A 25,467-nucleotide genomic window follows, 5' to 3' on the forward strand; every position below is an offset into this window, starting at 1 on the left:
ATAACATTATTGAGAACGAAGGTGCAGGTGAGAATGTTCAAGCTCAAAATAAAGTAATTTGTGAATGGAAAAATGCAATTTTTCTAATGGAGATCGGGCCATATGTCTACGGAACGTTGACAAACTTATTTGAGCCAGGGAACGCGAAGGATGTGTCGTTTGAAGACATTGTCGAGAAACTCGAAGGCCATTTCGACCCAAAGCCATTAGAAATAGCAGAGCTATAAGTTTGGTACCAGAAACCAAAAACAAAGTGAAACCATTAGTGAGTACATTGTAGCTCTGAAGAACCTGTCTTTGCATTATAACTTCGGCACATTTTTGGATCATGCGTTGCGAGATAAGTTTGTGTGTGGACTGGTGGATGAGTGCACACAATCCAAATTACTGAACACTCCGAACCTAACGTTTAACATAGCATGCAGAATTGCTCTATCTATGGAGATGGCGTCTAAGAATGCTAGGGAGCTCCGTCCAACTTAAGAGACTAGTGCAGCTGAGGTCTACAGTCACAAAGCCACCGCCAAGCCTGAAGTTGTGAGAGCAAGTCAAAAGCATGTCGGTGAGAGCAGTTCAGTGAATTGTTATCGTTATAATGGAAATCACTCACCACAGCCCTGCCAATACAGAACTGCAAAGTGTTTTCACTGCCAGAAGGCCATATTTCAATAGCTTGCAGGATCTAAAGCAGGAAGTAAGAACCATTCTAGTGGCAATGCAAAGCAGCGACAACAAAAGGGAGGAGTTCACAATATTGAAGTGAACACACCTGATGTTGAAGAACTAGGCATCTACAGTATTTATGCCACTAACGGCAACACTAGCAGTCGTGAGAAAGACTTCAGTACAAAATTTTTGATCAACGAGCAATATATTGATATGTGCATCGACACGGCAGTGGAATTTTTTTAATTCATTGATGGGATGTGGGCATCGCTGGCTAGGCCTGCATTTAGTGCCCATCCCTAATTGCCCTTGAGAAGATGGTGGTGAGCCGCCTTCTTGAACCGCTGCAGTCCATATGGTGTAGGTACACTCACAATGCTGTTAGGAAGGGAGTTCCAGGATTTTGGCCCAGCGACAGTGAAGGAATGGCGATACAGGTCCAAGTCAGGATGGTGTGTGGCTTGGAGGGGAACTTATAGGTGGTGATGTTCCCATGCGTCTGCTGCCCTTGTCCTTCTAAGTGGTAGAGGTCACGGGTTTGGAAGGTGCTGTTGAAGGAGCTTTGGTGAGTTGCTGCAGTGCATCTTGTAGATGGTACACACTGCAGCCACAGTGCGCCGGTGATGGAGGGAGTGAATGTTGAAGGTGGTGGATGGCGTGCCAATCAAGCGGGCTGCTTTATCCTGAATGGTGTCGAGCTTCTTGAGTGTTGTTGGAGCTGCACTCATCCAGGCAAGTGGAGAGTATTCCATCACACTCCTGACTTGTGCCTTGTAGATGGTGGAAAGGCTTTGGGGAGTCAGGAGGTGAGACACTCGCCGCAGAATTCTGAGCCTCTGGCCTGCTCTTGTAGCCACAGTATTTATATGGCTGGTCCAGTTCAGTTTCTGATCAATGGTAACCCCCAGGATGTTGATAGTGGGGGATTCAGCGATGGTAATGCCATTGAATGTCAAGGGGAGATGTTGGAGATGGTCATTGCCTGGCACTTGTGTGGTGCGAATGTCAGCCCAAGTCTGAATGTTGTCCAGGTCTTTCTGCATATGGACACGGACTGCGTCAGTATCTGACGAGTCTCGAATGGTGCTGAACAGTGTGCAATCATCAGCGAACATCCCCACTTCTGACCTTATGATGGAGGGAAGGTCATTGATGAAACAGCTGAAGATGGTTGGGCCTAGGACACTGCCCTGAGGAACTCCTGCAGTGATGTCATGTGATTGAGATGAATGACCTCCAACAACCACAGCCAACTTCCTTTGTGCTAGGTATGATTCCAACCAATGGAGAGTTTTCCCCTTGATTCCCATTGACTTCAGTTTTGCTAGGGCTCCTTGATGCCACACTCGATCAAATGCTGCCTTGATGTCAAGGGCAGTCACTCCCACCTCACCTCTTGAGTTCAGCTCTTTTGTCCATGTTTGGACCAAGGCTGTAATGAGGTTAGGAGCTGAGTGGCCCTGGCGGAACCCAAACTGGGCATCAGTTAGCAGGTTATTGCTGAGTAAGTGCTGCTTGATAGCACTGTCGACGACACCTTCCATCACTTTGCTGATGATTGAGAGTAGACTGATGGGACGGTAATTGGCCGGGTCGGATTTGTCCTGCTTTTTGTAGACAGGACATACTTGGGCAATTTTCCACATTGCCGGGTAGATGCCAGTGTTGTAGCTGTACTGGAACAGCTTGGCTAGGGGCGCAGCTAGTTCTGGAGCACAAGTCTTCAGTACTATTGCCGGAATGTTATCAGGGCCCATAGCCTTTGCAGTATCCAGTATCTTCAGCCGTTTCTTTACATCACATGGAGTGAATTGAATAGGCTGAAGACTGGCATCTGTGATGCTGGGGACCTCAGGAGGAGGCCGAGATGGATCATCCACTCAGCACTTCTGGCTGAAGATAGTTGCAAATGCTTCAGCCTTGTCTTTTGCACTCATGTGCTGGGCTCCACCATCATTGAGGATGGGGATATTTTTGGAGCCTCCTCCTCCTGTTAACTGTTTAATTGTCCACCACCACTCACGACTGGATGTGGCAGGACTGCAGAGCTTTGATTTGATCTGATGGTTGTGAGATCGCTTAGCTCTGTCTATCGCATGTTGCTTCCGTTGTTTGAATGCTCTATCATGAGTAAGGACACGTATGAGAGTAAGTTTAATCAAATACCACTTACAAAGAGTACCGTAGAGTTAAAAGCCTACTGTCGCAAAATCCTAGCGACATGTGGAAAAATGGAATGTACAGTTCAACACAATGGCCAGTCAGTAAAGCTGCCTATTATTGTAACGAGCTATAACAACAGGCCAACCCTCATGAGCAAAGACTGGTTGAGAAAGTTGAAACTAGACTGAAAAAACATCTTCAGTGTAGATGCTTCAAAGAAGTGACTCAACACCTTGCGGAACAATACGAAAGCATGTTCACAGACAGTTCTGAGGGCATCACTGGGTATGACGCACATATCCGCATTAAGTCCAACGCAAAGCCTGTCTATTGTAAGGCAAGGTCTAGGCATTGAAAAGTCAGGTGGAGGAAGAGCTAGATAAACTCAGAGAGAACGGAGTGCTAGTAAAAACTGACAAAAGTGATTGGGCTATCCTGATTGTGGCAGTGCCCAAAGCAGACAAAACTGTACGCTTGTGCGGTGACTACAAAGTTACTATCAAACAAGCAATTGACGATGAGCTGTACCCTTTACCTACATCGCAAGATTTGTATGCAGCACTCTCTTGGTCAAAGGTTTTCTCCAAGCTTGACCTGTCGCACGCTTACGCTCAGCTGAATGTTGACAAAGAGAGTCAACGGTATCTCAAGATCAACACACACAAGGGACTGTACTTGTAATGTATATACCTTTAAGGGGGGAACTACTTTTTACAGCTCATGTATACTGCAGTACCGGCAGTGACCACAACTGTATATATCACTGAGTAGTAATCTGTACAGACCAGTTCCCGTGTGAGCCATGTTGAGTAAACACCTGTTATACCGTTCTCCTGCAGTCTGTGTCTTATTATACACAGACACAACATTGGCAACAAGGCAAGTTCGAACCTACCTGCAACTCTGCATCACCTCCCGGGGATTCGTTCCTGGAGATCAGTGGATTGGAGGTCAAGGCCAGAGACTCGGGCATCGACCACGGGCAACCGGCCAGTCATCCACCAGAGACTCGAGAATTGCGGGGGAGGCTGCCGAGAGCCAGGCTTGGCTTTCCAGTCGAGGTGGTCCAGCGAAACGGGCTGGCAACAGGTAGTGCGCAGACCCTTCCCGGACAGCAGCGGGCTAGAGCCCGACCGAGCGGCACAGCAAAGGGCTGAGCAGCGTCGAAGAGAGGGAGAGAGAGACGTGCAGAAACCCACGAGGCGCCGCCATTGCCACGAGGACTGCTGAGAGCGGCGTTGGCAGCAGCGCAGGAGAAGTGCACAAAACCTACAGGGTGCCGCCATTGCCACGAGAACCGCCGGGAGCGGCGTTGGCAGCAGCAGGAGAGGAAGGAAAGTGCAGGAGATGCCATTTTAAGCCATTGGGAGACACCATTTTAAACCACACCCAAAATGCCGAAGAGTGGCAGTATCACCGCATTTGACAATGAAGTCGAAGATTGGACTACATATGTCGAATGAATAGAGGTATACTGCAAGGCAAATGAGGTGTCAGATGACAAGAAAGCATCAGTATTGTTAAATTTAATGGGTGCAAAGACGTATGGTTTATTACGAAATCTAGTAACCCCAATGAAGCCAATGGAAAAGAGTTTTGAAGACATAGTAACGATACTACAGGAACATTTAAACCCCACACCGCTGCTGATAGCAGAAAGATTCAAGTTTCACAAACGGAACTAGCATAAGGATGAAAGCAATGCTGATTATTTAACAGAACTGCGCAAACTATCAAAACACTGCCAGTTTGGAGCGGGACTGGCAGATACCTTAAGGGACAAGTTTGTGTGTGGGCTTCAAAGTGAAGGAACCCAGAAACGGCTTTTATCTGAAAAGGACCTTACACTGGAAAAGGCTTTCAGCATTGCGGTATCATATGAAGCAGCAGCACGGGGCGCTGCAGAGATACAACAGAGACCGCAAGAATATGGCACAAACAAAATGTCATCTAGAACAGAGAAGTGCTATCGCTGCGGCAGAACAACACATGACCAGAATGATTGCTGGTTCAAAGACAAAGTGTGCAGACAGTGTGGAAACGTAGGACACCAAGCACGAGTCTGCTGGTCGGGAAAGAAAACCAGCAATAAGAAACCTATCAAAGAAAAGTACAAGAAGGTACATAAGATGACGGAGAACAGTTCAGATGAACAAAAGAGTGATAACGACTCTGAAAGCAGGGAACTGAGTTTTCTGAAACTACATAATGTGATCACAACGGAGGATCACCGAACCATTTGGGTCACTGTCAAGATAGCAGGAGTCCAGGTAAAGATGGAATTGGACACAGGATCAGCCCTAACAGTCATAAACTGACGGGACTATGAGCGGCTATTCTCAGACATACCCTTGAGAGACACAAAAATTATTTTGAAGACGTACACGGGGCAAAAAGTCTACCCCAAAGGAAAAATAAGGGTGACCGTTATATATAACGGTAAGGAAACACCAAAACTAGACCTGTATGTATTGCAAGATGGAGGACCACCATTACTGGGACGTGAATGGATCCGGAAAATACAACTGGATTGGCATTCCATACAGGCACTGACTGTGGCTGACAAAAAAATGACGATGTCACACCTGGGCAACTGTCAAAGATCTTAACTGACGTGAAAGAAGTGTTCCAGCAAGGACTCGGGACACTAAAAGGCATGACAGCGATGATTAAAATTGAAGAAAACGCAAGCCCAAAATTTTTTAAGGCCAGAACGGTACCTTATGCGATCCGCCCAGCCATCGAAGCAGAGCTGGAGAGTCTGGAATGTTCAGGTGTACTGTCCAAGGTAGACTGGAGCGAGTGGGCTACATCATCATCCCTGTGATGAAAAAGACTTGAGCAGCATGCCTTGGGAATCAAGGAAGGTTCGCATCTGTGGGGACTTTAAGGTAACAGTGAACCCGGTCCTTCACACCGTACAATATCCACTTCCGCGGATTGAAGAAATTTTCGCCTCGTTATCTGGAGGGAAACGCTTCGCTAAGATTGATCTGGCCCAGGCATATCTGCAAATGGAGGGAGAAGAAGCATCAAAAAAATACCTCACAATCAACAGCCATAAAGGTCTCTACCAATACAACCGGCTGGTATTCGGGGTAGCATCAGCTCCGACTATTTGGCAGAGGGCAATGGAACAAGTCCTGCAAGGGATCCCAGGGACCCAGTGTTATTTGGACGACACCCTGGTCACGGGCGAAAATGACAGTGATCACCTTGCCAACCTGGAGCAGGTGCTCACTAGATTGCAGGAATATGGGCTCTGAGCTAACCGCCCCAAATGCGAGTTTTTTAGAAAACAGATCTCGTATTGTGGCCACGTTATCAATAAAGAGGGGTTACATAAGACCCCAGAGAAGCTTGAGGCAGTAGTCAAGGCTCCAGCACCGGAAAATGTGTCACAACTGAGGTTGTTCCTCGGGCTGGTAAACTACTACCATAAGTTCTTGCCAAATTTGTCTACAATACTACACCCACTGAACACCCTACTGCAAACTGGGGTGCCATGGAAGTGGAGTGACGAATGTAGACGAGCTTTCCAGAAGTGCAAAACACTAATCACATCGAAAGAAGTATTGGCCCATTACAACCCAGCATTACCAATTCTGTTGGCATGTGATGCGTCACCCTACGGCATTGGAGCGGTGCTGTTGCACAAATTCTCGGACGGCTCAGAGAGGCCAATAGCCTTTGTGTCACGATCACTAAACTCAGCCGAGTGTAACTACGCCCAGATTGACAGGGAGGCCCTCAGCCTAGTGTGGGGAGTGAAAAAGTTCAATCACGATCTGCACGGGCAGAAATTCACCTTGCTGACTGATCACCAGCCTCTTGTCTCCATTTTTAATCTGAAGAAGGGCATTCCGGTGATGACTGCGCAACGACTACAAAGATGGTCACTTTTTCTAGGGGCACACCACTATGAGATTGAATATAAGGGCAGGAAACAGCATGGAAATGCGGATGGGCTATCACACCTGCCACTGCCTACTGCGGAGGAAGCACCAGCGGTGGATCCTGTCAAAATATTCCATTCGACTATAGTTGAATACCTACCGGTAACTAACGCTTGTATCGAAAAGGAAACCCGAAATGACCCGACACTGTCTCGGGTATATGGTTTGATGGTGAAGGGATGGCCAGCACATGGTGACTCACTGTTGCCAGCATTCTCGACAAGGAGAGAACAGCTGTCAGTGTGCCGGGGGACCTTGATGTGTGGATCCCGAGTGGTAATTCCACCCAAGTTAAGGGATAGAGTGCTCAATGAGCTTCATGAGGGTCATCTGGGAGGGGTAAAAATGAAAATCCTAGCCAGGGCTTATGTGTGGTGGCCAGGAATCGATAATCAAATCGAGGACCTGACCAAGAGCTGCTCAGGATGCCAGAAAGTCCAAAATGCACCACCACAGGCCCCTCTACACCCATGGGAGTGGCCCTCATCTCCATGGCAATGGGTGCATATTGATTTTGCTGGTCCATTCATGGACTCAATGTTTTTAATAGCCGTGGATGCGCACTCGAAATGGCCTGAGGTCATCAAAATGTCCTCCACCACCACGGAGAAAACTATTGCAGTCCTACGGACCATTTTTGCCAGGAATGGCTTGCCAGAACAGATTTGCTCCGACAACGGACCACAGCTTGTGTCCGAAGAGTTCCGGAGGTTCTTTAAAAAAATGGGGTAAGGCATTACACATCCGCCCCGTATCATCCAGCCACAAATGGATTGGCTGAGAGGTTCGTACAAACCTTTATGAAGGCAATAAAGGCTATGTACAATGACAACATTCCGCTGCAGCACAAGGTGGACAATTTCCTGTTCGCCTACTGGAATGCGACACATGCAGTCACCAACCAGGCCCCAGCCATGATGTTCTTTAACCGAAGGTTAAGGTCTCGCCTGGATTTGCTCAGACCAAACGTACGAAGAGATGTTTAGAGTAAGCAATTCCAGCACATCCATGAGAAGCCAACAAGGAGCTTCAATGTAGGGCAACCAGTCTTGGCCCGCGACTACCGAACAGAAAAATGGCAGCCAGGAATGATATGCACATGGCAGGGCCCACTAATGTACACAGTGGACGTTGGGGAGAGCATCATGAGACGCCATGCTGACCAAATCCTAGAGTCACAGGAACAAGTCAACCCCATGCCTCGCCCATACGTACCTGGTGATGAACCCGACGTACAGGTCGCATCTACCCCAGAAACAGTAGCATCGGAAGCTGATGAACCAACCGACGACAGGGGGCCAGAATCGCCTCCACACCAAGAGCAAGACACTCGGGAAAGGCACTATCCAGAAAGAATCAGAAAGCCTCCCCAAAGACTGAATATATAAAGAGATGATTTTCAGGTAAAGTTGCATGTTAAAAGTGTTAATTGTAATTAGTTTGATATTTAATTGTTAAATGAGTGTTATGGTACTGTTAATCAAAAAGGGGAGGAATTGTAATGTATATACCTTTAAGGGGGGAATTACTTTTTGCAGCTCATGTACACTGTAGTACCGGCAGTGACCACGCCTGTCTATAGCACTGAGTAGTAATCTGTACAGACCAGTTCCCGTGTGAGCCACGTTGAGTAAACACCTGTTATACCGTTCTCCTGCAGTCTGTGTCTTATTATACACAGACACAACAGTACTCATACACCAAGCTGCCGTATGGTGTAAAATCCTCCCCCAAAATCTTCCAGGCTACAATGAATAAGATTTTGCAAGGAGTTCCAAACTGCTTATGCAAACCAGACAATGTGCTGATCGCAACAAGCAGCAAGGAAGAAAATCTAGAAGTGTTAGATATAGTGCTTCAAAGGTCGAATGCCCACAATGTCAAATTGAAAAGGAGCAAATGTGCTTTTGTGGAGCCCGAGGTTGTGTACCTTGGACTGAAAGTTGATGCAAATGTCTTGCAACCAGTGAAAGATAAGGCTGATGCTGTCATCAATGCTCCAAAGCCAAAGAACGTGTCTGAGTTAAGATCTTTCCTTGGAATGGTCCAGTACTATGCACATTTCTTACCAGAGTTAGCAACCATGTTAGCTCCATTGCACGAGCTCCTCAAGAAGGATGTCCAGCGGAAGTGGATGAAAACAAACCAGGAAGCTTATGACGCTTGTAAGAGAAGTCCCTCTAGCAATGCTCTACTTGTGCACTGCGACACAGAGCGTGAGCGTAAGTTAGCGTGTGATGCTTTCAGTTATGGTGTGGAGAGCTGTCATAAGCCACGTAATGGATGACGGCCAAGAGAAACCAATCGTGTTCGCATTTCAAACCCTCACAAAGAGCGAAAGAAATTAAGCGCAAATTGAAAAGGAAGCACTTGCCATAGTGTTTGGAATCAAGAAATTCCAACAGTTCCTGATCAGCAGAAAGCTTACCCTGATAACCGATCACAAACCGCTCCTAGCAATATTGGCGCCCAAATCTGCCATCCCTGCAATGGCCGCATCAAGAATGCAACGTTGGGCAGTGTTGTTGTCACAATATGACTACACAATTAAATATCACACGTCAAAGCAAAATGCAATTGCAGGTGCCTTGTCCAGATTGCCACATGAGGGCACATGTGTTGGGCGTGAAGGTGCGATTTTCACGCTAGGTGCAATTGACAAAGACTTTCCCGTGAATGCAACTGAGACTGCAGATGAGACTCAAAAGGACTCAGTACTGAAAATAGTGTATGAAAACACCTTGAGTGGATGGACTGATCAGTGCCTGGACACAGAATTAAAACCAAGTGGGGAAACAGAGTGGTGGTACCTACTTCTTTGAGTGATAGAATTCTGGCCAAACTTCATACTGAACATCCAGGGATCATCAGCATGAAATCAATTGCAAGAGGCTTTGTTTACTGGCCTGGATTGGAAAGTGATGTTGAATCACTTGTCAGAAAATGCAGTGTTTGCCAAAATTGCAGATACAAACCACCCAAAACTCCACTACAACCCTGGGCATGGCCAAGGAGACCCTTTCAGAAAGAACATGTAGATTCCTGTGAGAAAGCAAATGATTATTTCCTGGTACTTGTAGATAGTCACTCAAAGTGGATTGAAGTGAAACACATGGGTTCAAATACTACAACTCTAGGGGGTGGCGAGTGGTGGTGTTTGGCACGTGCACCCAGTCAGTTATTCCTCTGACTGTTTATGAGTGGTTCGAATCACTCCCACGCCCCTGGGTTCTAGACACCGGACTTAGGTACAGGCGGCGATACAGAAAAGACTCGAGTAGACAGGTGGTTTGGATGTAAGCAAAACTCAAGATTTTATTAAGCAGAAAAAAAAATACAGTCTTATGAGAAGTTACTAGTGTAAAATTACAGGCAAATACAAAATAACTATACTTATACAGGGAATGGGGAACACACGGCACATCGAGGAAAACCAACTATCTTAACAATCCCCTTATCCTTATCCCACCCTCTATACCTAACTAGATTAAGCTATGAGGGGCCAGAATTTATGCTCACCAATCAAAAGGGTCTGCTGAACTCAAAACAATGGTGGGGTTCGGGGTTCGCTCTTGGTGCTCTCTGGAGCCTGCCATCGTCACGTGGTCTCCAAGTGCTGCAAGGGCGTTGTCAAGGTACGAGTACCCCAAAGTCTCTGCTTGGGTACTTTACCTTGCAGGGATGATGGTTCCTCTTCCTCGGCCGACAGTTTGAGTTTTCATAAAGATAGTCGCAGGTCAGCTGAGACTGAAGGCCCGATCATTCGAAGCTTGTCTTCAGTCGTCTCCTTAGTTCATCTCCTCAGTTCGTCTCCTCAGTTCGTCTCCTCAGTCATCTTCCTCAACTCGTCTTGCCTCCTCGCCTCGTCGCGTCCCGCCTCGCCTGGCTTGGATTGTCCGTGTCCGCCCAATGCAGTGCCTGGGCGATTCCAGATGGAGTGGGGAAAGGCACAGGCAGTGGCCAGGGTGTAAGCGTGGGACAGGGAAAGAGCAGCAGCCACGAGGGTGAGGAGCAAGGAGAGGCCAGAGAGAAGAGAGAGATTGCTACCCGGTGTTATGGGTGTGGTAGCGGACCCAAGTGCAGACAGACAGCCAGAGACCTGAGATGGAGTAAAACTCAAAAGATGCTTTAGTAGAAGGCTCTTCAAATACAGGACGTACAGAGAATTCTTCAAACAGAAGACCAAAGTAACAATTCACAGAAACAAAAGCGAGTATACAAAATGCAGGGCAAGGACTAGAAACTAACCTATGACTTGCAGGCATGAGAACTCAAGACTGAGCGACTGGGGCCGGAAATAGTCAGCTTAAATAATAGGCCTGATTAACCTGATGAAACAATTACTCTAATGAGACACAGGTGAGGAGAGAGGTACAGAGACATGGCAGCAGTGTACTGAGGCCTCCTAAACTGCCCTCAGGCGGCCAACAGAGGAATAACAGGCCTGATTACTCAGATGAGACCATTTCTCTAATGAAACACAGGTAAGGAGAGAGGTACAGAGATATGGCAGAAGTGTACTGAGGCCTCATAAACCGCCCTCTGGCGGCCAGCAGAGGAACGTGTAGCTGGGACCCTGACAGTAGCCCCCCCCCTAGGGATGGCACCTGACGTCCCCACAGCAGCCTCCGGCAGGCGCCGGAGGAACTGCCGGATAAGCCTAGGATCCAGGATATCCTGAGCCGGAACCCAGGAGCGCTCCTCGGGGCCGTAATCCTCCCAGTCAACCAAATACTGGAGTCCCCCGCATACCCGGCGGGAGCGAAGGAGACAGCGGACAGTGTAGGTGGGCTGGCCCCCTACTAGTCGAGGGGCTGGAGGTGGTCTGGTGGCTGGAGATAGGGGATTGGTCCGCACAGGTTTGAGACGGGAGACATGGAAGGATGGATGGATCCTAATGGATCCCTCAAATCTACTTCCACTTTCCATCCCACCCGAACCCATGTGATCTCCCGGGAGAGGCGAAAAACCAGATAAAAACCCAATGGCCAATATGGGAGAAAAAATCTGGGAAATGCCTCTCCGACCCCTCTAGGCGATCGAAACTCGTCCAGGAGATCACACTGTCCTTTCTCATTTTGCCCAGGTGATTCAATATGCCCAGGTGATTCAATATGCCCAGGAAATTCAATATGTGTAGTGTATGTACCTTTAAGAGGAACTATGTTTTTGAAGCCCCTGTTTACTGTAGTACCAGCAGTGACCACTCGGGTATATAAGCCTGTGCAGCATCTTGTGTAGTTAGTTCATTCCAGACTTTGTTCAGTAAACACTTGTTAAATCAACTCGTGCATTCCGTGTCTCCATTAAGACACGGATGTAACAGTGGCGACGAGTTAGAAACGAACTTACCTGCAATTCGGCAGCACCTCAAGGGGATCGATTCCTCAGACGAAGGTCGAAGCCAGAAGCAAGAAAGAAAAAAAAACTGTGGTTTCACCAGCTAAACGGGCTGGTGGCAGGTAGTGCACTGATCCTTCCTGGGCTGCGGCGGGCTAGAGCTCGATCGGGTGGCTCTGCAATGGGGCCGGGCAGCGAGTCGGGAAGCAGAAGCAAAGAGAGAGAGAGGGTGGAGCACTCAGGGCGCGACCGGTGCTGCAAAGCAGGTCAGCGTTCGGACCGAGCAGAGGGAGGGGAAAGTCCCAGAGGGTCCGCTCCATGACGGGAACGGTTCTCCAAGTAACGGAGAAACTATTGAAGCGATATATAAAAAAAAATAGAAATACCGCGAAAAGCTGCAGGTCGCAACGGGAACCGCAGAGAACAGCGTTGGCAGCAGCGGCAGCGGCGGGAAAGCGCAGGAGGCGCCATCTTTACTCAGTGGGGAAGAAAGAAAAGCGCGGGAGGCGCCATTTTGATCCATCGGGGACGGATGAAAAGTGCGGGAAGCACCATTTTAGATTTTCAAGATGCCGAAGACTGGCAATATTACTGCTTTCGATAGTGATATAGAAGATTGGACCACATATGTGGAAAGAGTGGAGGTATATTGCAAGGCGAATGAAGTAGCAGATGATAAAAAGGCATCGGTACTTCTAAATCTGATGGGCGCAAGGACATACGGGCTGTTACGAAACGTGATCACTCCAGCCAAACTGAAGGACAAGAATTTTAAGGAGATTGTTGATATCTTACAGGAGCACTTAAACCCAACACCGCTGCTGATAGCGGAATGATTCAAATTCTTCAGGAGGAATCAGCACAAGAATGAAAGTAACGCTGATTACCTCACCGAATTACGAAAGCTGTCAAAGCACTGCCAATTCGGGGCAGGACTGGTAGATTCTCTACGAGACAAATTTGTCTGCGGTCTCCTAAGCGAAGGAACACAGAAAAGACTACTTTCTGATAAAGATTTGACACTGGACAAGGCTTTCAGTATGGCTGTATCATACGAAGCAGCAGCAAGAGGAGCTGCAGAGATACAGCAAAAGCCACAGGACTTCGGCACCCATGAAATGACACGGGGTTTCGAGAGATGTTATTGCTGCGGCAGATCCACCCATGACCAGAAGGACTGCTGGTTCAAGGACAAAGCATGCAGGCAATGCAGAAAGATGGGACACATTGCACGTGTATGCAGATCTGGAAAGGAATCCGCTGACAGTAAAAAGGTCAATAAGGAAACGTACAGAAAGGTACAAATGATGACGGACAGTAGCTCCGAAGACCAGAAGAGCGATAGCAACTCCGGAAACAAGAGACTAAGCTGTCTCAAATTACATAATGTAATTGCCAAAGAAGATTACCAGACCATTTGGGTTACCCTCATGATAGCGGGGTCCCCAGTCAAAATGGAGCTAGATACAGGATCAGCTCTGACCATCATGAGTCGACGGGATTACGAGCGGCTATTTCCGCATATACCTTTGAAAGACACATCCATTATCTTGAAGACATATACGGGGCAGAAAGTATACCCCAGAGGGAAAGCAAGGGTGCCTGTTGTATACAACGGCAAGGAAATACAGAAGTTGTATTTATACGTTCTGCAAGATGGTGGTCCACCGTTTTTGGGATGTGAATGGATCAGAAAGATACGTTTAGACTGGCACTCCATTCAGGCACTGACGGTGACAAGTAAGAAAAAAAACGATGATGACGTCATACCTGGACGATTAAAAGAAATCTTGGCTAACGCCAAAGAAGTGTTTCAACAGGAACTTGGAACCTTGAAAGGCGCCACCGCCTCAATAAAAGTGGAAGATGTGGCAATTCCCAAGTTTTTTAAGGCAAGGCCGGTGCCATACGCAATTCGTCCAGCCGTCGAGGCAGATCTGGAGAATTTGGAAAAAGCAGGCATGTTATCCAAGGTAGATTGGAGTGAGTGGGCAACACCCATCGTCCCGGTCATGAAGAAAACGTTGAATAATGATAAATCTGAAGAACAGAGAAAAGTTTGCATCTGTGGGGACTTCAAGGTGACTGTAAACCCGGTTCTTCACACGGTACAGTATCCTCTTCCGAGGATAGAAGATATTTTCGCCTCACTATCCGGAGGGAAACGTTTCACCAAAATTGACTTAGCACAGGCATATCTACAGATGGAGGTTGAGGAGGCCTCTAAAAAGTATCTCACGATAAACACACACAAAGGCCTGTACCAGTACAATCGACTGGTTTTCGGAGTGGCATCAGCTCTGACTATTTGGCAAAGAGCTATGGAGCAAGTCCTGCAAGGGATTCCAGGGACTCAATGCTACCTAGACGACATCCTTGTAACAGGAGAAAATGACAACGAGCACCTTGCCAACTTGGAGCAGGTGCTCGGCTGAGAGAACGGGGCCTACGAGCAAATCGCCCCAAATGCGAATTTTTCCAGAAACAAATATCATATTGTGGCCATGTCATTAACGAAGAAGGGTTGCATAGGTCACCTGAAAAAATTGAAGCGGTCGTAAAGGCCCCAGCACCTGAAAATGTCTCACAATTAAGGTCGTTCCTGGGATTAGTAAATTACTATCATAAATTTTTACCAAACTTGTCGACGGTTCTGCACCCTCTTAATGCACTGCTACAAACGGGAGTAGTTTGGAAATAGAGCGAAGACTGTAAACGTGCCTTCCATAAATGCAAAGGCTTGATCACGTCCAGGGAAGTGCTGGCTCATTACAACCCATCACTGCCAATCAGACTGGCATGCGATGCATCCCCTTACGGCGTGGGAGCGATATTATCGCATAGATTCCCTGATGGCTCGGAGCGGCCGATAGCATTTGCATCACGCTCATTGAACTCAGCTGAGCGTAACTATGCCCAGATCGACAGGGAGGCACTCAGCCTGGTGTGGGGGGTAAAGAATTTCAACCATTACCTACACGGACAAAAATTTACCTTGTTGACTGACCATCAACCCCTCGTCTCCATATTCAACCCTAAAAAGGGCGTTCCCATTATGACAGCCCAAAGGCTACAGAGGTGGTCCCTTTTCCTAGGGGCACACCAATATGACATAGAATACAAAGGAACAAAACAGCATGGGAATGCTGATGGGTTATCGCGCCTACCGTTGCGAACGGTGGAAGAGGCGCCTACAGTGGACTCAGTGGAGATGTTCCACTCGACCATAGTGGAATGTCTACCGGTGACAAATTCTACCATTGAAAAGGAAACGCGAAATGACCCGACTCTCTCACGAGTCTACGATTTAATGGTGAAGGGATGGCCAGCACATGGCGAACCACTGTTGCCAGCATTCTCGCAAAGATGAGAACAGCTGTCAGTGTGCCGAGGAACCTTGACGTGTGGATCTAGAGTGGTGATTCCACCCAAACTCAAGGATAGAGTGCTAAAGGAGCTTCACGAGGGGCATCTGGGCGGAGTGAAAATGAAGAACTTAGCCAGAGCATTTGTGTGGTGGCCAGGTATCGATGGAGACAGCGAAGAAATGACCAAGAGCTGTCTAGGATGCCAGAAGGTCCAAAACGCCCCACCACAAGCCCCTCTACATCCATGGGAGTGGCCCTCATCTCCATGGCAAAGGGTACATATCGACTTTGCTGGTCCATTTATGGACTCAATGTTTTTAATCACGGTGGATGCACACCCCAAGTGGCCGGAGGTAATAAAGATGTCCTCCACCACCACGGAAAAAACCATCACAGTATTAAGGACCATATTCGCCAGGAATGGGCTGCCTGAACAGATCTGTTCTGATAATGGACCGCAATTTGTATCCGAAGAATTCAGGAAGTTCTTAAAAAACAATGGGGTTAAGCACTACACGTCCACCCCATACCATCCCGCCACCAATGGATTGGCTGAAAGGTTTGTCCAGACCTTCAAGAAGGCCATAAAGGCCATGGGTAATGAAGACATAAATCTACAACATAAGGTAGATAACTTCTTCTTTGCGTACAGGAATGCAACACATGTGGTTACAAACCAAACCCCCGCCATGATGTTTTTCAATAGAAGCCTAAGATGCCGGCTGGATTTGGTCAAGCCAAACGTCAGAAGGGATGTAGAGAACCAGCAATTTCAAAGCATGAATGAAAGGTCAACTAGAACCTTCCAGATAGGTCAACCAGTTTTGGCCCGGGACTACCGTACCGAGAAATGGCAGCCTGGAACTATTTGCACACGACTAGGACCGCTGATGTATACCGTGGACATTGGAGAAAGCATAATAAGGCGCCATGCTGACCAGATCATAGAGTCATGCAAAAAAGGACAACCTACACCACAACTCTATACGCCTAGTGATGAAGCAGAGATACCCATAGTATCTACCTCCGATCCGGTGATACTGGAACCAGATGAACACGACACTGGCATTGAAGCCGAATCGACCTTGCCAAAAGAACCTACTACACCACCGAGGCGTTACCCGGACCGAGTCAGGAAGCCTCCAGAGAGACTGAATTTGTAATTGATTAACTTCAGCAAATGTGTATATTATTGTTCTTGTAAAAATGTTATTTAATGATTACTTAAAATGTATGTACTATTTATCTAAAAGGGGAGGAATTGTAGTGTATGTACTTTTAAGAGGAACTATGTTTTTGAAGCCCCTGTATACTGTAGTACCAGTAGTGACCACTCAGGTATATAAGCCTGTGTAGCGTCTTGTGTATATAGTTCACCTCCAGACTTTGTTCAGTAAACACTTGTTAAATCAACTCCTCCGTTCCGTGTCTCCGTTAACACATGGATCTAACAATATGCACAGGAGATTCAATATGCCCAGGAGATTCAATATGCCCAGGAGATTCAAAGTGCCGTGGCGAGAGTACGGAATTCCATGGCGTAGTCCGATACTCTATGATTCCCCTGATGGAGATGGAGCAGTCAATTGGCCACCTCTCGCCCGCTAACTGGATGGTCGAAGACTCGCCTCATCTCCTCGGTGAACACCCGGCAGTTGGAGCAGGCAGGGGTTTGTCGTTCCCACATGGCCGTGGCCCAAGCGAGGGCTCTCTCCCGCAGCAGTCGTTCATGCCTCCCGACCGTGGCTCCCTGGCTCATCAGGGCAGAGCGCAGTTGATTAATCTCCTCCCTTGGCTGGCTGATCTCTGCCACATCCATGTTGATGGCTCAGTCTTGCTGTTACAGGTGTGGTAGTGGACCCAAGTGCAGACAGACAGCCAGAGACCTGAGATGGAGTAAAACTCAAAAGATGTTTTAGTAGAAGCCTCTTCAAATACAGGACGTACAGAGAATTCTTCAAACAAAAGATCAAAGTAACAATTCACAGAAGCAAAAGCGAGTATACAAAACGCATGGCAAGGACTAGAAACTAACCTGTGACTTGCAGGCATGAGAACTCAAGACTGAGCGACTGGGGCCGGAAATAGTCAGCTTAAATAACAGGCCTGATTAATCTGATGAGACAATTACTCTAATGAGACACAGGTGAGGAGAGAGGTACAGAGACATAGCAGCAGTGTACTGAGGCCTCCAAAACCACCCTCAGGCGGCCAACAGAGGAATAACAGGCCTGATTACTCAGATGAGACCACTACTCTAATGAGACACAGGTGAGAAGAGAGGTACAGAGACATGGCAGATGTGTACTGAGGCCTCCTAAACTGCCCTCTAGCGGCCAGCAGAGGAACGTGTAGCTGGGACCCTGACACCCGGGGCCTTCAATTATACTCCTATACTCCTATGGATGGCCCTTATCTGCGCACCAAATCAGGTTCGTTCTTTGTCTTAATCTTGGCGGGCTATTTCAAATAATGGTAGCAATCTGTGCTAACTGTTTTTAGATGGCCGGTAATCGCATCTACTGGCCCGATAATTGACTTGTTTTGTTATGAATGCACCTTGATGGGCCTGTCCAGCCTCGATGGCTTCCTTAATCTGTACCCGATTATTTATGCAAACTGCTTGATGGTCTTAACTATAGGCCTAACTGACTTTTGGTTTGTCTTCAATTTGATCTAATACATAATTCAAAGTCCTGCCTGGTTTTCAAAATGCAAAGTCTCTCTTCACAGAAACTGCAGCTTTGGTTTCGATTTCTCCACAAGCTGCCTGCGTCGCAGAGTCCAAGTTTTAAAATCTCACAGGCTTTCTGCCACGAGGCGCAGACTCCATCTTGGGTATCCTTTTTGATTTAAAATGTCCACGCGGGGTCCCTTTTGTAAAGTCTGTAGGTATTATGGCGAATTAATACACAGACTACAAGAGTAACTTTAACAGGACTTTACTATTCGAAGGTCAGGGCGAATCTGCCGAATAAATCCTGACACAGCACTTATATACCGGTGTGGTCACCGTCGGTATTACAGTATACAGCAGCCAAGATAAAGTAGTGCCACACCTAAAATAGTTCTCTTAAAGGTGGACGGTTACATACAATAGTTCTCTTAAAGGTAGAACAGTTACATACACTACAATCCTCCCTTTTTAGCTTACAACATACTTATTCCCCATTAACATAACATCATAACATATATACAACTTATGCAAAACAGTTCACAGGTTCAGTCTCTCTGGAGGCTTCCTGACTCTGTCCGGATAACGCCTCGGTGGTGTAGTAGTTTTCGGCGGGGTAGTAGGTTCTTCTGGCAAGGTCGATTCGGCTTGAAGGACAGTGTCAGGTTCATCGGATTCCAGTATCACCAGATCGGAGGTAGGTGCTCTGGGTATCTCTGCTTCAACATTAGCCGTGTAAGGTTGTGGAGTAGGTTGGTCCTTTGTGGATGACCCTATGATCTGGTCAACATGGCGCCTTATTATGCCGTCACCAATGTCCACGGTATACATCAGCGGCCCTAGCCTTTTCCCAATAGTTCCAGGCTGCCATTTCTCGGTACGGTAGTCCCGGGCCAAAACTTGTTGACCTATCTGAAAGGATCTAGTTGGCCTTTCATTCATGCCCTGAAATTGCCGGTTCTCTACGTCCCTTCTGACGTTTGGCTTAATCAAATCCAGCCGGCATCTTAGTCTTCTATTGAAAAACATCATGGCGGGAGTTTGGTTTGTGACCGCATGTGTTGCATTCCTGTACGCCAACAAGAAGTTATCTACCTTATGTTGTAGGTTGATGTCTTCATTACCCATGGCCTTTATGGCCTTCTTGAAGGTCTGGACAAACCTTTCAGCTAATCCATTGGTGGCGGGATGGTATGGGGCTGACGTGTAGTGCTTGACCCCATTCCTTTTTAAGAACATCCTGAATTCTTCGGACACAAATTGCGGTCCATTATCAGAACAGATCTGTTCCGGCAGCCCATTCCTGGCAAATATGGTCCTTAATACTGTGATGGTTTTTTCCGTGGTGGTGGAGGACATCTTTATTACCTCCGGCCACTTGGAGTGTGCATCCACCGCGATTAGAAACATTGAGTCCATAAATGGACCAGCAAAGTCGACGTGTACCCTTTGCCAAGGAGATGAGGGCCACTCCCATGGACGCAGAGGAGCTTGTGGTGGCGCGTTTTGGACCTTCTGGCATCCTAGACAGCTCTTGGTTATTTCTTCGATGTCTCCATCAATACCTGGCCACCACACAAATGCTCTTGCTAGGTTCTTCATTTTCACTCCACCCAGATGCCCCTCATGAAGCTCCTTTAGCACCTTATGCTGAAGTTTGGGTGGAATCACCACTCTAGATCCACACATCAAGGTTCCTCGGCACACTGACAGCTGTTCTTTTCTTTGCGAAAATGCGGGCAGCGTTGGTTCGCCATGTGCTGGCCATCCCTCCACTGTTAAATCGTAGACTCGTGAGAGAGTCGGGTCATTTCTTGTTTCATTTTCGATCATCGAATTTGTTACTGGTAGACATTCCACTATGGATGAGTGGAACATCTCTACCGGGTCCACTGTAGCCGCCTCTTCTACTACTGGCAACGGTAGGCGCGATAACCCATCAGCATTTCCATGCTGTTTGGACCTTTTGTATTCGATGTCATATTGGTGTGCCCCAAGTAACACGGACCACCTCTGTAGCCTTTGCGCTGTCATAGTGGAACAGCCTTGTTAGGGTTGAATATGGACACCAACGGCTTGTGGTCTGTCAGTAATGTGAACTTCTTGCCCTGCAGGTAATGATTGAATTTCTTTACTCCCCACACAAGGCTGAGGGCCTCCCTATCTATCTGAGCATAATTTCGCTCAGCGGAGGTCAATGATCGGGACGCAAATGCGACTGGCCTTTCCGAGCCTTTTGGTAACTTGTGTGAAAGTACTGCTCCAATTCCATAAGGAGAAGCATCACAAGCTAGACGAAGAGGTAACGTTGGGTTGAAATGAGCCAACACTTCCTCAGAGGTAATCAATGCCTTGCTTCTGCGAAAGGCCTTCTTACAGTCCTCGCTCCACTTCCATGGTACTTCTTTCCGCAACAGAGCATTCAGCGGATGCAGCACCGTGGATAGATTTGGCAGAAACTTGTGGTAATAATTAATCAACCCCAGAAACGATCTCAACTGTGATACATTTTCCGGAGCGGGGGCCTTCACGACAGCTTCTATCTTGTCAGGTGACTTGTGCAGCCCCTCTTGGTCAATGACATGACCGCAGTACGAGATCCGTTTCTGGAAGAACTCACATTTCTGGCGATTAACTCGAAGGCCATATTCCTTCAACCTGGTGAGCACCAGTTTCAAATTTGTGAGGTGTTCCTCCTCGTCTTCTCCCGTAATCAGGATATTGTCCAAGTAACACTGCGTGCTTGGAATACCCTGTAAGACCTGCTCCATGGCCCTCTGCCAAATTGCTGGAGCCGAAGCTACTCCAAAAACCAGTCTATTATAACGATACAAGCCTCTGTGCGTGTTGATTGTGAGATACTGGCGCGACTCTTCCTCGACTTCCATTTGTAAGTATGCTTGTGCCAGGTCTATCTTGGTGAAGTGTTTCCAGCCAGACAATGAAGCAAAGATAGCCTCAATCCGCGGGAGCGGGTATTGTACCGTGTGAAGCACCGGATTAACTGTGATCTTGAAGCCTCCGCAGATGCGGACCTTTCCCGGTCCCCCTGGCTTGTTACTTGATGAAGACTTCATGACGGGAACAATGGGCGTGGCCCACTCACTCCAGTCCACCTTAGACAGTACCCCTGAACGTTCAAGCTCTTCCAGTTCTGCCTCCACAGAAGGTCGTATCGCGTAAGGTACCGATCTGGCTTTGAAAAATTTTGGGCTTGCATGTTCTGCAATCTTGATTTTTGCTTTAATTCCTCTCAGTGTTCCCAGTCCTTGCTGGAATACCTCTTTAGCTTCGTCCAATATTCTGGACAACTGTTCAGGTTTGACATCTTCCTTTCCGGAATCTACCGTCATTGTGTTTAGTGAATGCCAGTCTATCTTTATTTTCCTGATCCACTCCCGTCCCAGAAGTGGTGGACCTCCCTTGGGCAGCACATACATGTCCATCCCTTGGTGATCTTTGTCCTTGTATCTCACCTTGACTTTTATCTTTCCGATGGGGTATACTTTGTGCCCCGTGTATGTCTGCAATACTATCTCCGTATCCCGTAGGGGAATATGTTTCAATAACTTTTTGTAATCTTGCTTATTCATGACCGTCAATGCCGATCCGGTGTCCACTTCCATCTTCACTTGGACTTTTGCAATCTGTAGTGTGACCCAGATAGTTTGTCGGTCAGCTTCTTTACTCACATTGTGAATCCTCAGACTACCCAGTTCCTTGCTGTTGGAGTCTGAGTCCGAATTCTGTTCATCTGGACTCTTCCCAGTCACCTTATGTACCTTTCTGTACTTCTTCTGCGGTGACTTATTATTGCTGGTCTTCTTTCCTGACCGGCATACCTTAGCTATGTGACCAAGCTTGCCACATTTTCTACATTCCTGGTTTTTAAACCAGCATTGGTTCTGGTCGTGTGTTGTCTTCCCACAACGATAACATTTTGTTGTACCCGAAGTCATTTGATCCACACTGAGTACTGCTGTCTTCCGCTGCATTTCCGCCGTGCCTCTCGCTGCGGCTTCGTGCGATGCTGCAATAAGGACAGCCTTATCAAGTGTAAGATCGTTCTCTTCGAGCAGTCATTTTTGTGTTCCTTCCTTCGACATCCCGCACACGAACTTGTCTCTCAGTGCCTCTGTCAGATTTACCCCAAACTGACAGTATTTTGCTAGCCTATGCAGTTCAACCAGGTACTCCACGTTGCTTTCCTCTTTTCGTTGCGTTCTCACGTAAAATTTTGATCGTTCCGCTAACATCAGTGGTGCGGGGTTAAAATGATCCTTCAGGACAGCAACAATATTAGCGAAAGACTGATCCGTCGGTTTAGCTGGTGATAGAAGATGCTTCAATAACCCATAAGTCTTCGCACCCATTGAGTTTAGTAAGGTTAGAGCTTTGTCATAATTTGCTATCTTATTGACCTTACAATATATCTCGATGCGTTCTACATACGTGGCCCAATCTTCCACATCGGAATCGAAACCGTTGATGTTACTACGCTTAGGCATCTTCACCCTCTTCCTGAGAAACAACAACGAAATATTTCTTTAACTTTTTTTTTCAAAATGGCGGTTTCCCGCGCTTGTCTTCTTTTCCCGCCCACTTTCAAAATGGCGGTTTCCCGCTTCTGTCTTCTTCCCCGCCTACTGGCGGCTTCCCGCGTTTCTTCCCCTGGCGGGAGGGGTATGCTTTTCCCTCGGGCGACGACCGCTGGCTTTCGGGGTTCGCAGCCTGCGCGTCGGCTTCAGTGCGTTCCTTGTTCCCTTTTCTCGGCAGGGCAACCGGCGCTGGGTACAACCCGTTGACAGCGAACAGTTTCAGCCGCTGGGCTGGATCTCGCTCAGTCTCCCTCGCTCGGGCTCTGTCTCTCCCGCTTGCTCGGGCTCTGTCTCTCCCTCAGCGGCTTCCAATCGCGCCTCCCAGCCCTCTCGCAGTCCGGTGCTTTCCTCCCCAGCTGCGGCTGAGTTCTCCGCGATTTATTTATTTTTATATCTTCCCACGCCTTACGATCCCGGTCGCAGCGCTTCGTGGCCTCGGTCGCTGCCCGGCCTTTTTCACTCCAATCGCGCCTCCTAGCCCTCTCGCAGTCCGGTGCTTTCCTCCCCGGCTGCGGCTGAGTTCACCGCGGTTTATTTATTTTTATATCTTCCCGCGCCTTACGATCCCGGTCGCAGCGCCTCGTGGCCTCGGTAGCTGCCCGGCCTTTTTCGCCGGTCGCGGTCTAGCTGCCCCACGACGCCGTTGCGTCTCCCAGCTCGCTTGTACCGCGGCTTCCGTGCTCCACGCTGCCCCAGTCTCAGCGCCTCTGGGCCCGACTTCTGTCCGGCTCCTTTCCCCCGACTGTGGTCGAGTTCACTGCCCTTATCCTCCGTTTATTTTTTTTATTTTCCCTTTACTCACAGTCACCGTGGCCGACTTGCTTCTCGTGCTGATCGGCTCACTCACCACCGTGGCAGAAGGGACAATCAGTGCCTGTTGCTGATGGAAGGCTTCGTGTCTGAATTCGTCCTTCTTCCTTGCTCTGCAGACTCGAGTTTTCTCTCAGCAGAACGACGAGGGCGGGTGCCTCTTCTCGATGCTCGTTAACTGCTTCGGAAGTATTATTGCCGCAGGGTAAGATCGAACTCGTCGCCACTGTAAAGTCTGTAGGTATTATGGCGAATTAATACACAGACTACAAGAGTAACTTTAACAGGACTTTACTATTCGAAGGTCAGGGCGAATCTGCCCAATAAATCCTGACACAGCACTTATATACCGGTGTGGTCACCGTCGGCATTACAGTATACAGCAGCCAAGATAAAATAGTGCCACACCTAAAATAGTTCTCTTAAAGGTGGACGGTTACATACAATAGTTCTCTTAAAGGTAGAACAGTTACATACACTACACCTTTTATTAATAATAACCTTTGGGGAAATGTAGAAATTTTGCAAATCTTACACAACCGAACGTACCATAGATGAGTTGAGGTCTATCTTTGCATGCCATGGATTACCTGAAGAGCTTGTTTCTGACAATGGCCCTCAGTTCCATTCTGCTCAATTGCAAGAGTTCATGAAATGGAATGGTATCAAACACACTCTCATTCCACCATATCATCCAGCCTCAAATGGAGCAGCTGAAAGGTCAGTCAGAATAGTAAAAGAAGCTCTCAAAAAGCAAGTGTTGCAGGGTTGTTCAGGACTCAGCATGAAGCAACGTTTAGCAAATTTCTTGCTGAAGTACAGAACTACTTTGCACACTACAACTGGATATACCCCAGCAGAACTCTTGATGAAGAGAAGATTGAGACCTTGATTGAGTCTTGTTCAACCAAATTTGGCCTCAAGAGTTGAACAGAAACAATTAAGTCAGAAACAATATTATGACACCAATCAGAACGAAAGTAATTTCAAACAAAACGAGTGTGTTCGTGTTCTGAGATAGAAACAGGATCAAAACAGAACCAAAACAAAGCAGCCTGAAAATTGGTTCAACTCCAAAATCACCTGTAAGGAGATCAGGAAGGCTCCGCAAACCTGTTATTAAAGTGAATTTGTAGTTCATTTAAAGAAAATAGGCCAGGAGTTTTTGTTATGTGTTACATGTAATGCTGGGAAAGGTGGGATCATAGTTTTGTTGTATTTGAAAGGGGAATACATACATTTTTTTAAGGTGGTAAGCATTGTAATGTATTATCACACGGTTTGGTATGAGCTTGCTCAGTTCGTTCTGGCCTAATAAAGCAAGCACATGGACTAGCAACTCATCGTGTCTCTGTCCTTCATTTGTTCTACCCACATATATTACAGTGCCCAATAAGGTGGAGTAGCACTTAATCATTTTAGGTGAAGTCCTCAGAGAATTTCCAGAATAAATGTTGCTCGAGTGTTGGTGAAGTCTTGACTAAATGTCCCAGAAAGTCTCCCGATGTGTTTCAGAGATCCCCTTCACAGCTCCAGCAGCAATGATCATGAGTATCACTTTAAGTAGTGAGTATCCCTTTAAGTAGTGAGTATCCCTTTAAGTAGTGAGTATCATTTTAAGTAGTGCTTGAAACCGGCATCAACGCCGTGTTTACTCCCAAACAGCTGGTCGTTGTTAGGATAGGGCATTAGTGGAAGCATTAGCCACAAAAATGCCGTGCAGCAACTTAAGTGGCAATCAGCCTCCAGGCGTTCCTGTTGCTGGTTTCAACTCCTTTACCAAGATACCGTCTTGCACTAAACGCAAGGCTAAACCGTTTCAGCTAAAGCATTTCAGCTTGATATCCCAACTTGGCCACCTCTTTAGCACCTACATTATTCACCGAAAATCA

The sequence above is a fragment of the Somniosus microcephalus genome, chromosome 11, assembly GCF_052327205.1.
Source record: "Somniosus microcephalus isolate GS21.2 chromosome 11, FLI_Smic_1.0, whole genome shotgun sequence".
Lineage (NCBI taxonomy): Eukaryota > Metazoa > Chordata > Chondrichthyes > Squaliformes > Somniosidae > Somniosus > Somniosus microcephalus.